We start from the raw sequence: 10,526 nt of genomic DNA, 5'->3' as shown, positions 1-10,526 counted from the left end.
AAGCACTTTATATAAATATTATATTTTATGGTGTCACTCAGATATGCCACTTATGTCACCTTTCTCCTTTTCATCTCAGTTTCTTACAGGAACCTGAGAAGGCTGAAAGATTGAAAATACCTGAATAAAAGTCAATATGTAAATCTCCTTAATGTCTTTATGCTCCTATGAGCAGGTTGTAATACTAAACTCATCATTTATTTGAACTTCACTTTTCGTTAAAACATTTTTTCAGTATGCCAATAGTGTAACAGAAAATAAATGGTTAACAAGTCCAAATATCCAGGAAATAGGCTCAAATCGGGTTGACTTTAAGGAAAATTTTAAGGAAAATTTCAACAAGTCCAAATATCCAGGAAGTAAGCTCAAATGGGGTTGACTTTAAGGAAAATTGGTGTATCATCAGATATTCCATTGAGGCATTATGCCAGTTTCCATAGAAGGTTTTGAGAACATTTGTGAACTTTTTGCTTGAAGATGAGTTTTTTATATACAGAAAGTGTATATACTATATATATATATATATATATATATATATATAACTATACATCAGAATTTTTATACACACATTCTTTCCTCATTTTAGTAAGACCATTCCAGTGTTCCATTGAGGACTTTTTCCTTCAATGTTCTATTTGGCACTCAGAGGGCTTAACAAGGTCAGAGGGTAAAAATGTTAGGACAGACAGATTCTCCTTCCAGGATCATCATATATATATATATATATATTTGTTGTTGTTGTTATTTGTTTGTTTTCATGTTGTTTTTAGTGACTTCCCAAGGCTACTTCCTGCTGGAATACTCTATTGCTCTATGCATTCTGATGTGTTTCATCCAGCCAGGCCTCCACAATGGCTGTGGTATTGCTTAGCATGCATACTGTCCGTTGCATGTTGGCCAGGTCTCCCCTGGGCACCACTGTTGGGGCCTGATAATTAATGTCAACCTTAAAACCTGAGGGACACAAGTCCACAGATTGGATGGTGCACTTGGTCTTGACAGTGGCAATGGTGGCATTGGGCACCACTTCTCGGCAGTAGAGCGTACAGCAGGCCATTTATTTGCCATGTTGAGGGTCACACTTGACCATCTGGTTGGAGATTCAAAGCAGGCATTGGTGATCTCTGCCACCAACAGCTGCTCATGGTAGGCCTTCTTAGCTGAGACAATGCATTGAGTAGGTCACCAGGGAGAGGAGGATGTGGGGGTAGGACACCAGGTTGGTCTGGAACCCCATGAGGTCCACAATGAGGGCCCCGTTGAAATGCAGGGAAGCAGTGATGGAGGACATGATCTGACCAATGAACCAGTTGAGGTTGGTGTAGGCAGGATGTCTGATGTCCAGGTTGCTGGCAGATGTCATAGATGGCCTCATTGTCCACCATGAAGGCACAGTACCAGTGTTCCAGGATGGTATTGGTGGTCAGGATGGAGCTTTCATCATTAGAGATTTATATATTCTAAGGTATAGATCAGCAGTTCATCTCATTTTACTGCTATGTAGGAGTCTGTTTTATGTTTTTAGGATTTTTATTTATTTTTTGACAGAGAGTCAGAGAGAGCACGAGCAGGAGAGAGAAGCAGAGAGAGGGAGAAGCAGGCTTTCTGCTCAGCAGGGAGCCCAAAGTGGGGCTGGATGACAGGAGCGTGAGACCATGACCTAGTCAAAGGCAGACGCTTAACCGACTGAGCCACCCAGGCACCCCTGTGTAGGACTCTTTAGTCTGCTTCTTCCACAGCTTCCCTATTCAGCGGCCAAAGGCAGTATAGACATTTTAGCAGTTCTGAATATAGCTGCTATAAACATTTGTGTATGTATTTTTGTTTGAACTTATGTTCTCATTTTTATTGGGTACCATTCATAGGCCCCAATAAAGAGTGAAATAATAAAATATATATATATATATATATATATATATATATATATATATATATATGTTCAGGCTATCCACTTAAGCGATGTGCTGAATAAGCTTTATGAGTTTTGTTAATTTGTACTGCTCAAGGAATTTACTGACTACAGCTATGCTGTCAAATTTATAGGCATAAGATTGCTCATAGCACTACCTTTTTATAGTTGATGTCTATAGGATCTGAGTTGATGCATTCTATATTTCATTTTTTATACTTCCAAGTTACAGCTTTTCTTTTTTATTATATTGTATTCTAATTTATCTGATCAATCTGGCTAGAGGTATACCAATTTCATTGATCATTTTATAGTCAATTTTCAGTTTCACTGATTTTTTTCTCCAATGTATTTCTATTCTTTTTTTAAAATATTTTATTTATTTATTTGACAGAGAGAGAGAGATCAAAAGTAGGCAGAGAGGCAGGCAGAGAGAGAGGGGAGGAAGCAGGCTTCCTGCTGAGCAGAGAGCCTGATGCGGGACTCGATCCCGGGACCCTGAGATCATGACCTGAACTGAAGGCAGAGGCTTAACCCACTGAGCCTCCCAGGCGCCCTGTATTTCTATTCTTAATGTCACTGTTTTCATCAATTATCTTTATTGTACCTTTCTATTTAGTATGGGTTTAATATTTAACCAACACAGAAGATGAGAGTGCTTCCTTTTTCTAATTTATTAAGAGAGAAATTTAGAGGGTTAATAGAAGAATTTCTTTATTTTCTAATTAAGGTGCTTATTGCTATAAAATTTCCTCTACCCACTGCTTTACCCATATCAAACAACTTTTGCTGAGCAAAAAATTTACCTATAGCATGAGGACTGAGTCCATCCAGACAGCTGAACTGGTTCTATATTTTGTTGGAGTTATTTTTATCAGTTCCCAGCAACTTCAAATTCCTCTGTTTTTGTCCTTTTTAGGGTAGAGAGGGTTAGAGTTTTTCTTCTCCCAGTTTTCCTCATCCAGTCCTTTGCCTTAGGCTTTCCTGTGTGTCTGTGTTGCAGAGGCTCTCTCTGACCCCTTGCACTTTTTCAACAGTAACCCCTCTCACTTGTTATTCAGTACTTGCTAACCTGGTGGTCGGCAGTCAGAGAGTGTTCCTTGTTATCCTCCTTCAACCTCATCCTTAGGCAGGACCCTGTCTCTATACCTGACAGCTGGTGATTTCTCTGCAACTCATCCCCCTTCACCAGCGCTGGGAAATCACTGATGGCCTCCTGATGATTTTTGCTCCTCCTCTAGGGTTGATTGGCTCTTTCTTTTATATTTCTTTGCTATGATCTTGAATGCCAGAGTTTGCTACCTTTTTCTCAGCAGCTGAAGGCTTTTGTTCCTTTTAGACTTTTGTTCCTTATGTGAAACTTTATTCTTTTCTGTATTTGTAACCATTCCCCTCCTCTAGACCTATACCACCCAAGAAAGCTTTGTCCAGTCTCTTTCCCACACTATTCTTTCTTGTAAGTACCCAGTAGAAGTCTATCAAGAAGAGCCTATTAGAGGATACAGTTGCCCCTTGAATCTACAGCACTCAGAATTTCTATCTTACTTCACTAGCCTACATACAACCTTTAGTAATTTGTTAAAAATTTAGTTAATTTTTCTTATCTATTTGAATAGTGGTGCTGTCTTTCTCCTGATGCCACAGGTGAGCCAGTGCTCATGTTTCATCTCTTCTGGGAGAACGAAATCATACCTTTGATTTCAAGAAAATTAGTATGAGATTATAGTGTTTCATATATAGTTCTGCTATATTATTTTGAGTTTTGATATTTATAACATTTATGCCTTCACTTTGAACCTTTAGTTATAAAGTGAAAACAAATATTTAAATGATTTTACCTAATTCCCTTATATTTCCTAGCGTACAATATATTAAACCAAATTAATTTCTTCTTGAATTTTCTTTTTTTTTTTAAAGATTTTATTTATTTATTTGACAGATAAAGATCACAAGTAGGCAGAGAGGCAGGCAGAGAGAGAGGAAGGGAAGCAGGCTCCCCGCTGAGAGAGAGCCTGATGCAGGGCTCGATCCCAGGACCCTGAGATCATGACCTGAGCTGAAGGCAGAGGCTTTAACCCACTGAGCCACCCAGGCGCCCCAATTTCTTCTTGAATTTTCAATGCATAATAAAACTATTGTTATGTTTTCAAAGCTTCTTCTGTTTTATTTTTTGGTTTTTTTTTTCAAGTTCTTTTACTTATTTTAGAAAGAGAGAGTGAGTGTGTGTGAGTGGGGGAGGGGCAGAGGCAGAGGGGGAGAGAATCCTCAAGCAGAGGACCCCAAGATCATGACCTGAGCCAAAACCAAGTCAACTGCTTAATGCAATGAGCAACCCAAGTACCTGTCTTTTGTTTGGTTTTTGTTTGTTTTACTGATACAATCTGTATGACAATTTTCCTATATAAATTCTAAATAGTATTTGATCTATTTAAAATTTTCAAATTTGGGGTATCTGGGTGGCTCAGTCAGTTAAGCATCTGCCTTCAGCTTAGGGATCGAACCCTACATTGGGTTCCCTGCTCAGTGGGGAGTCTGTTTCTCCATCTCCCTCTGCTGCTCCCCATGCTTGTGCTCTCTGTCAAATAAATAAATAAAGTCTTAAAAAAAAATAAAATTTTCAAACTTTAGGGACACCTGGATGGCTCAGTTAGTCAAGCAACTGCTTTCAGCTCAGGTCATGATCTCAGGGTCCCGGGACTGAGTCCCACATCAGGCTCCTTGCTCAGTGGGGAGACTTCTTCTTCCTCTCCCTCTATTTCTCCCCCTGGTTGTACTCTCTCTCTCTCTCTCTCTCTCTCAAAAGAATACAATACAATCTTTAAAAAAAAAATAAGACAAAATTTTCAAACTTTATTGAGGCCTGTGCTGGAACCAGCATGTCTGCAGTTTGGGGTTGCTATCTGCCTTTTAAAGCAAAGAAGAGGGTTTGTACTCTGGGAAGACAAAATTGTCTTCTCCTCTGAAAACGTCTCCAACACAGAGGGCTTTGGTATCTCCTGGAGTAGGGAAGCAGGGATTGAGGCCTCATGAATCTGAGTTTTCAGGTGAGGTAGAGAAAGACGAGAGTGATTATAACAAAAAGCCCAGAGTTTAGTGTAGTTACCTCCAGAACTCATTACTGTTAACCCAGCCTGGGCCTCATGACAGTCCTAGAAATGGTTTCCTTAACAATAAAATAATAATAATAGTTAAAAAATAAAATAAAATTTTTAAACTTTACTTCTGTGACATTTTATATTGGATATTACTTTTGCAAAATTTAATTTTTCTAAGTCAAACTTAGATTTTTGGAATGAATGTTGTTATTTAAATATCTAGGCAATACTAATTTTGTTTTGTTCTCTATATTGAGAATAATCAGTATCATTTTATATTGATTACTTTTAGCTTGTCTAGCTCTTCTGGGGTAATTTTTGTAAATTTTAATTGCAACAAATGGATATGGATCCATGTATGTTTACATTTCAGTATATTTTAGTTTATGCATTTTAGCTATTATAATTTTCTGTTATTTATTTTTACAGTAGTATTTATTAAACACTGGTTAGAACTTATGTTTTTATTGCTGGATCAAAGAGCAACAAACATAAATAGGGCAAAAACATTTAATATGGACATATGGTAGGGACAAAATATATTTTTTTTAGGAGAAAGATGTTAAGATATCATTCCAGGCTAAAGAAAGGATATGAATAAAGCCTAATAAAGCACAAGAATCATCAAACCAATGACAAGGGAAAGGGGAGGTAGTTAAAGAAAACCAACACAGAAGAAATAATGAGGTTATATTGGGTAATAGGAGACAGAATATTAAACATTTCAGTGTGGCCTGTATAGCTTGTGAAGAATAATCGCAAAATGGGCCATGTTGAGAAGTAGTCTGGGTTGGTTTTTCAGCAACTCTTCCCTCCTTCATAGAAATCTGGGAAAAGGTTTTCAAGCAGTATTTTTAGAGTACAACATTTTCTTGGAAATAAATTCCTTCTACAAATATGGTCACCAAGGTAAAGTGTTTGTTGTGCATCTTGTGTGGGAGCTATATACTTCTCCCTGAATCTTTACTTATTAGCAACACTATTGTGTCCTTATACAATAAATAAATAATTGATGTGCAGTCCTTAGAGATATCTTTCAAGGGAGTATACAGTTTGTATATAGAAGAAGTAAATATATTATTCACACAACTAAAACTTAACAAAGGTAAAAAGCAAAGTTTTTTTTTTTTTTTTTTACATAGACCAATATAATTAAGAGTGTGTTTTTGTGTGTGTCTATGTTTTGGTTAGGAGAATTGTTGAGCAGTAATTTAGTCAGATAATGAAATATACTACCTTCCTCAACATTTTTGTGATGGTCAATGTGTGTTTACGTATTTAGAAACCATAAAAGGTATGTGCATTTTGATTATGTTATTGCTGCCAAAATCACCCCTGATGATGTTTGAGCACCAAAGGAACAGCTTTAACTGTGTATCAATCCACACTAGGAGAAAAATATCTTCAAAAATGAACATCACTCATTACTGATTTTTTTCATAATTATCCCCAATTTTTACTCCAGTTTCATCATGGTACAATTGTCAACAATTCTCAAGAAAGAACTGCACAACCTACTACAAAAATAAGTAGAAGGGGAATAATCTGACATTCATTTGGTATGTGGGAGGGTTTTTTTTAAATTTTTTAATTTTTTATTTTATTTATTTATTTTTTGGTATATGGGAGTTTTATCTTCTTCACAAATTCAAGTCACCGATTCTTTCTTTCATTTAAAAATATCTATTAACTTCTAGAAACTATGTTAGGTATTGAGGAGATGGCAGTGAATGAAACCGATTAAATCCTTAGCTTCCTGAATGTCACATTTAGCTTTGAGTAAGGCAGAATATAAAGAAAGTATATAATATATTCATTGATTATAAGTACAATGGTGAATAAAATAGAGACTGAAAGGAAAATAAGAAGTATGTGTGTGATGAAGGACAATTTTATTCATCACTGAAGAATCAGCTAAGAAAGAATTTAGCAGCATCCTGATGCAGGTATGGGGACAAACCACTCACAAATATCAGAGTGTAAAGGCAGTGGAAAAAACAAAGAAGTGACTTTGGTTCAGAAGCATGCCTGATCTACTGATTAAAAGAAAAAAAAAAAAGCTATTATCAGAATTTTGGAATTTACTCTGACTGGGATAGGAAGGTGTTAAGGGCCTGCACAGAAGGATCAAGTGATATGGCTGTTTCAGTGGGGTCATCTGGTAGTTTTACAGAGCACAGTCTGTTGGCAACTGGGAGTATTAGCATTAGCTGGCTAATGAGTCATGATAATAGCCTGTTTCCGTGTGTTTGTGTAGGGGTAGTAGAAATGGTCAAATTCTAGTGTATTATGAACATAGAGGCAGCAGATTATCTTGATTGGTAGAATGTGAGAAAAAGCAAAAATGATTTTTGTGTGTTTGTTTTTCTTCCTCCTGAGCAACTGAAAGGATATAATTCCCATGAACAAAATGGGAAAGGCTATACAAGAGCAAGTTTGGAGGGAAAGATGAATCAATAGTTCTTAAGCATAGTTCATGAACACCAGGGGTCCCTGGGACAATTCCTGGTGGATTGAAGATAATTTTTTTCCATAAAAATATGAAAACAGTATTTGCCTTTTTTTTTTTTTTTTAATTATGTTGACACCTGCACTGATGGTGAAAAAGCAGTGGTGGTGTATTTTATTTGGTGTTATTTGACATAATCACATTTCACAACCATTCCCCATGCTGTGGGCACCTGAAAATAAGAATGAGATTTTAAAATATATTCTCACTTCTCTTTAACTTTCTTGAAATAAAGAATTGAAGTGGAAGACAATCATGTTCTATAAAGTATTTGTTGACTTGAGTAACAGTCATAAAGCTGTGGAAAGCAAACTCCTCTCAAACTTAATTATAGATACCCTAGTAGTGCTTTGCAGTCAGCTCTTCATTTGCATGAATTATTTTTTCAAATTGAAATGTATTAAAAGAAGAAAAAATGTTAAACAAATTTACATGCATTAAGCAGAACTTTTTTCTTCCCTAGGCTTTGAAAAATTCCCCACTCCGTATTGGGGTTTGAATAGTATTGGGGTTTGAATAGTACTCCTTAATTCACAAAGATTTATATAGCTTTGTGATTATGAACAGGGAAAAATATGAGAAAAGTCAAAGTTTGCAAAACAAAATCTTTAAAGTAAGCAAAAATTTCACGTCAGTCAACAACATTAAAGCTTGATGTTTTTGGTTGATTTTAAAACCCCAAGTGCTAAACCTTGGCATAAAACAAGAAAACAATGAGGATGACTGAATAAAACACACATTCACCAATAGCTGGCAGGTTTTGAAAAGGTTAAGATATGAATGCTAGGCTTTATATACATATAAATATGTATTAATGCTTGTCTATAGTATTTAAAATTATTTAGAGATACCATTCTTCAGGAAAACAGAAATATAAAAAATATTCACAGATTGAAAATGCAATAAAATAAAACTAAATGCAATATTAGGACAAAATATCTACACTTGTGATGGCCTTTATATATCTAGAAAATGTTAAAAAATTACATTTCTTGACATTGAATATTTAGGTAGAATTTGAAATTTAACTTTTGCTTTTATATTAAATGTGGAAAAGCACTTCCTTTCTCTTAATCACATGCAGTTTTATGCCTACGAAGCTATGTTCAGAAAAGGCAGAGCTGTCAACAGAAAGCCAATTAAAGAGGGAAACTGAAATTCTACTTGTAAAGAGAACTTGATAGGACAAATGCAGGATCTTATAGCTAGGATTTTAGAGTCAGACCTTGAGTAAAAAAGGCCATTAGAGCCCTTATCAATGCAATGTCACTTTGATAGATGTCAATTAGAACTGTCATTCTGGAGGATTCTTTATATATGTACGCCATTTATTAAACTAAAAAAAATTATCAACCAAATTTACTGTGGTAATCGTTTTTGCCATATATACAAATATCAAAACATAATGTTGAACAACTGAAAAATATAATTTATTTGTCAATTATATCTCAATAAAAACGAAGAAAGACATAAAGACAATTTAACAAGACAGCTATAGAAAAGCACAATTTCAGTTGTAGTCGTTCCAAAAGCAGATGTTTTTTGGACCAAATCAAGAATTCTGTGAAAGGTGTCTTATTATGTGAGAGTCTCAGCACGCATTGGACTTGCCCCTCTTGACCCTATAGCTCCTCACTTGCATTCAAAGTTACTACTTCTTCTTTTTTTTTTTCCCCCAAAGATTTTATTATTCGACAGAGACAGAGAGAGACAGGGAGAGAGGGAAAACAAGCAGGGAGAGTGGGAGAAGGAGAAGCAGGCTTCCTGCTGAGTAGGGAGCCTGATGCAAGGCTCAATTCCAGGACCCCAGGATCAAGACTGGAGCCAAAGGCAGACACTCAACTAACTGAGCCACCCAGGCACCCTCAATGTTACTACTTCTTATTCTACCCTCTTTACTCTTACTTTCCTTCTTAAACATACCACTATTTCATTGTTATTTATTTTTGGTATAGGCATGCAGTGACAGTTTTATTATTTCATAATTATTTTATTTCATTATTTTTAAAAGATTTTATTTATTTATTTGACAGAGAGAGATCACAAGTAGGCAGAAAGGCAGGCAGAGAGAGAGGGAGAAGCAGGCTCCGCGTTGAGCAGAGAGCCCCATGCAGGGCTTGATCCCAGGACCCCGGGACCACGACCCGAGCCTAAGGCAGAGGCACAACCCACTGAGCCACCCCGGCGTCCCTTATTTCATAATTATTTTAACAACTGGCACAGTTTCTCTCAATTTAGGAATTCACTTTATTTGGGGGGAAAAGTACCTTGATAGGTTATTAACTTGAGAGATAAGGCCTCAAGGGCTATGTTGGCTGGGGGCCAGTTGAAAAAGATATGTTTGTGGCTGCTCTGTATACAACAAGAAAGAGGTGTGTTTTACCCAAAGAATGAAGGTTTTCTGGGTAGAAGAGGGGACCAGCAAGATTGAGGGAAACTGAAACAAGGTGATATTAGGGACAGTGAATTATCACTCTCCTTACCACTCAATGTACTGAGTGAAAGCCAACAGACATTTTAAAGAACTGTGATGACTCCAGTTCACATTTCAAAATATTTGCAGATATCAAGTAAACCATATCTCTATGCTACTTCAGGTCTTTAAATCCTGCCATGTGTTCCTATGTTATGTAAGCATTAATGTTTTGTGGAATATGAAGTAGGTGCTGAATTTCACACCTGGGCATATTCTATGTAGCAGGCAAAACATACTCCTATCAAGAAGCCAGAGAAAACTATGAGAATATAAGTGCACTGGGAAATTGCAGAAATGTTATGAGAATGCTAAATTTTCATAGTCCATGGAATTCTATGAGATTTTTTAACTGTGAGAATTATACCTAAAAATTATTTTAAAAATCCATATTTTCCTTCTCTGCATGTAGCTGAAAAAGTGGTACTCAGAAAATAGTGTAAAAAAGAAAAAAGGAACCAACTGGCTCAAAATTCTCATTTATTTTTTATTATTTTTTAGAAAATATTTTATTTATTTATTTGACAGAGATCACAAGTA

General features: G+C 36.1%; 1 pseudogene; it reads right to left on the bottom strand.

Moving 5' to 3' along the window:
* Nucleotides 1-811: 811 nt before the first annotated feature.
* LOC111148866 lies at nt 812-3,032 on the bottom strand (annotated as a pseudogene).
* Nucleotides 3,033-10,526: the final 7,494 nt, after the last annotated feature.

This window comes from Enhydra lutris, unplaced genomic scaffold, assembly GCF_002288905.1.
Source record: "Enhydra lutris kenyoni isolate GAN:26980312 unplaced genomic scaffold, ASM228890v2 scaffoldscaffold21, whole genome shotgun sequence".
Lineage (NCBI taxonomy): Eukaryota > Metazoa > Chordata > Mammalia > Carnivora > Mustelidae > Enhydra > Enhydra lutris.
This window is presented reverse-complemented; position numbering and strand designations above follow the sequence as displayed.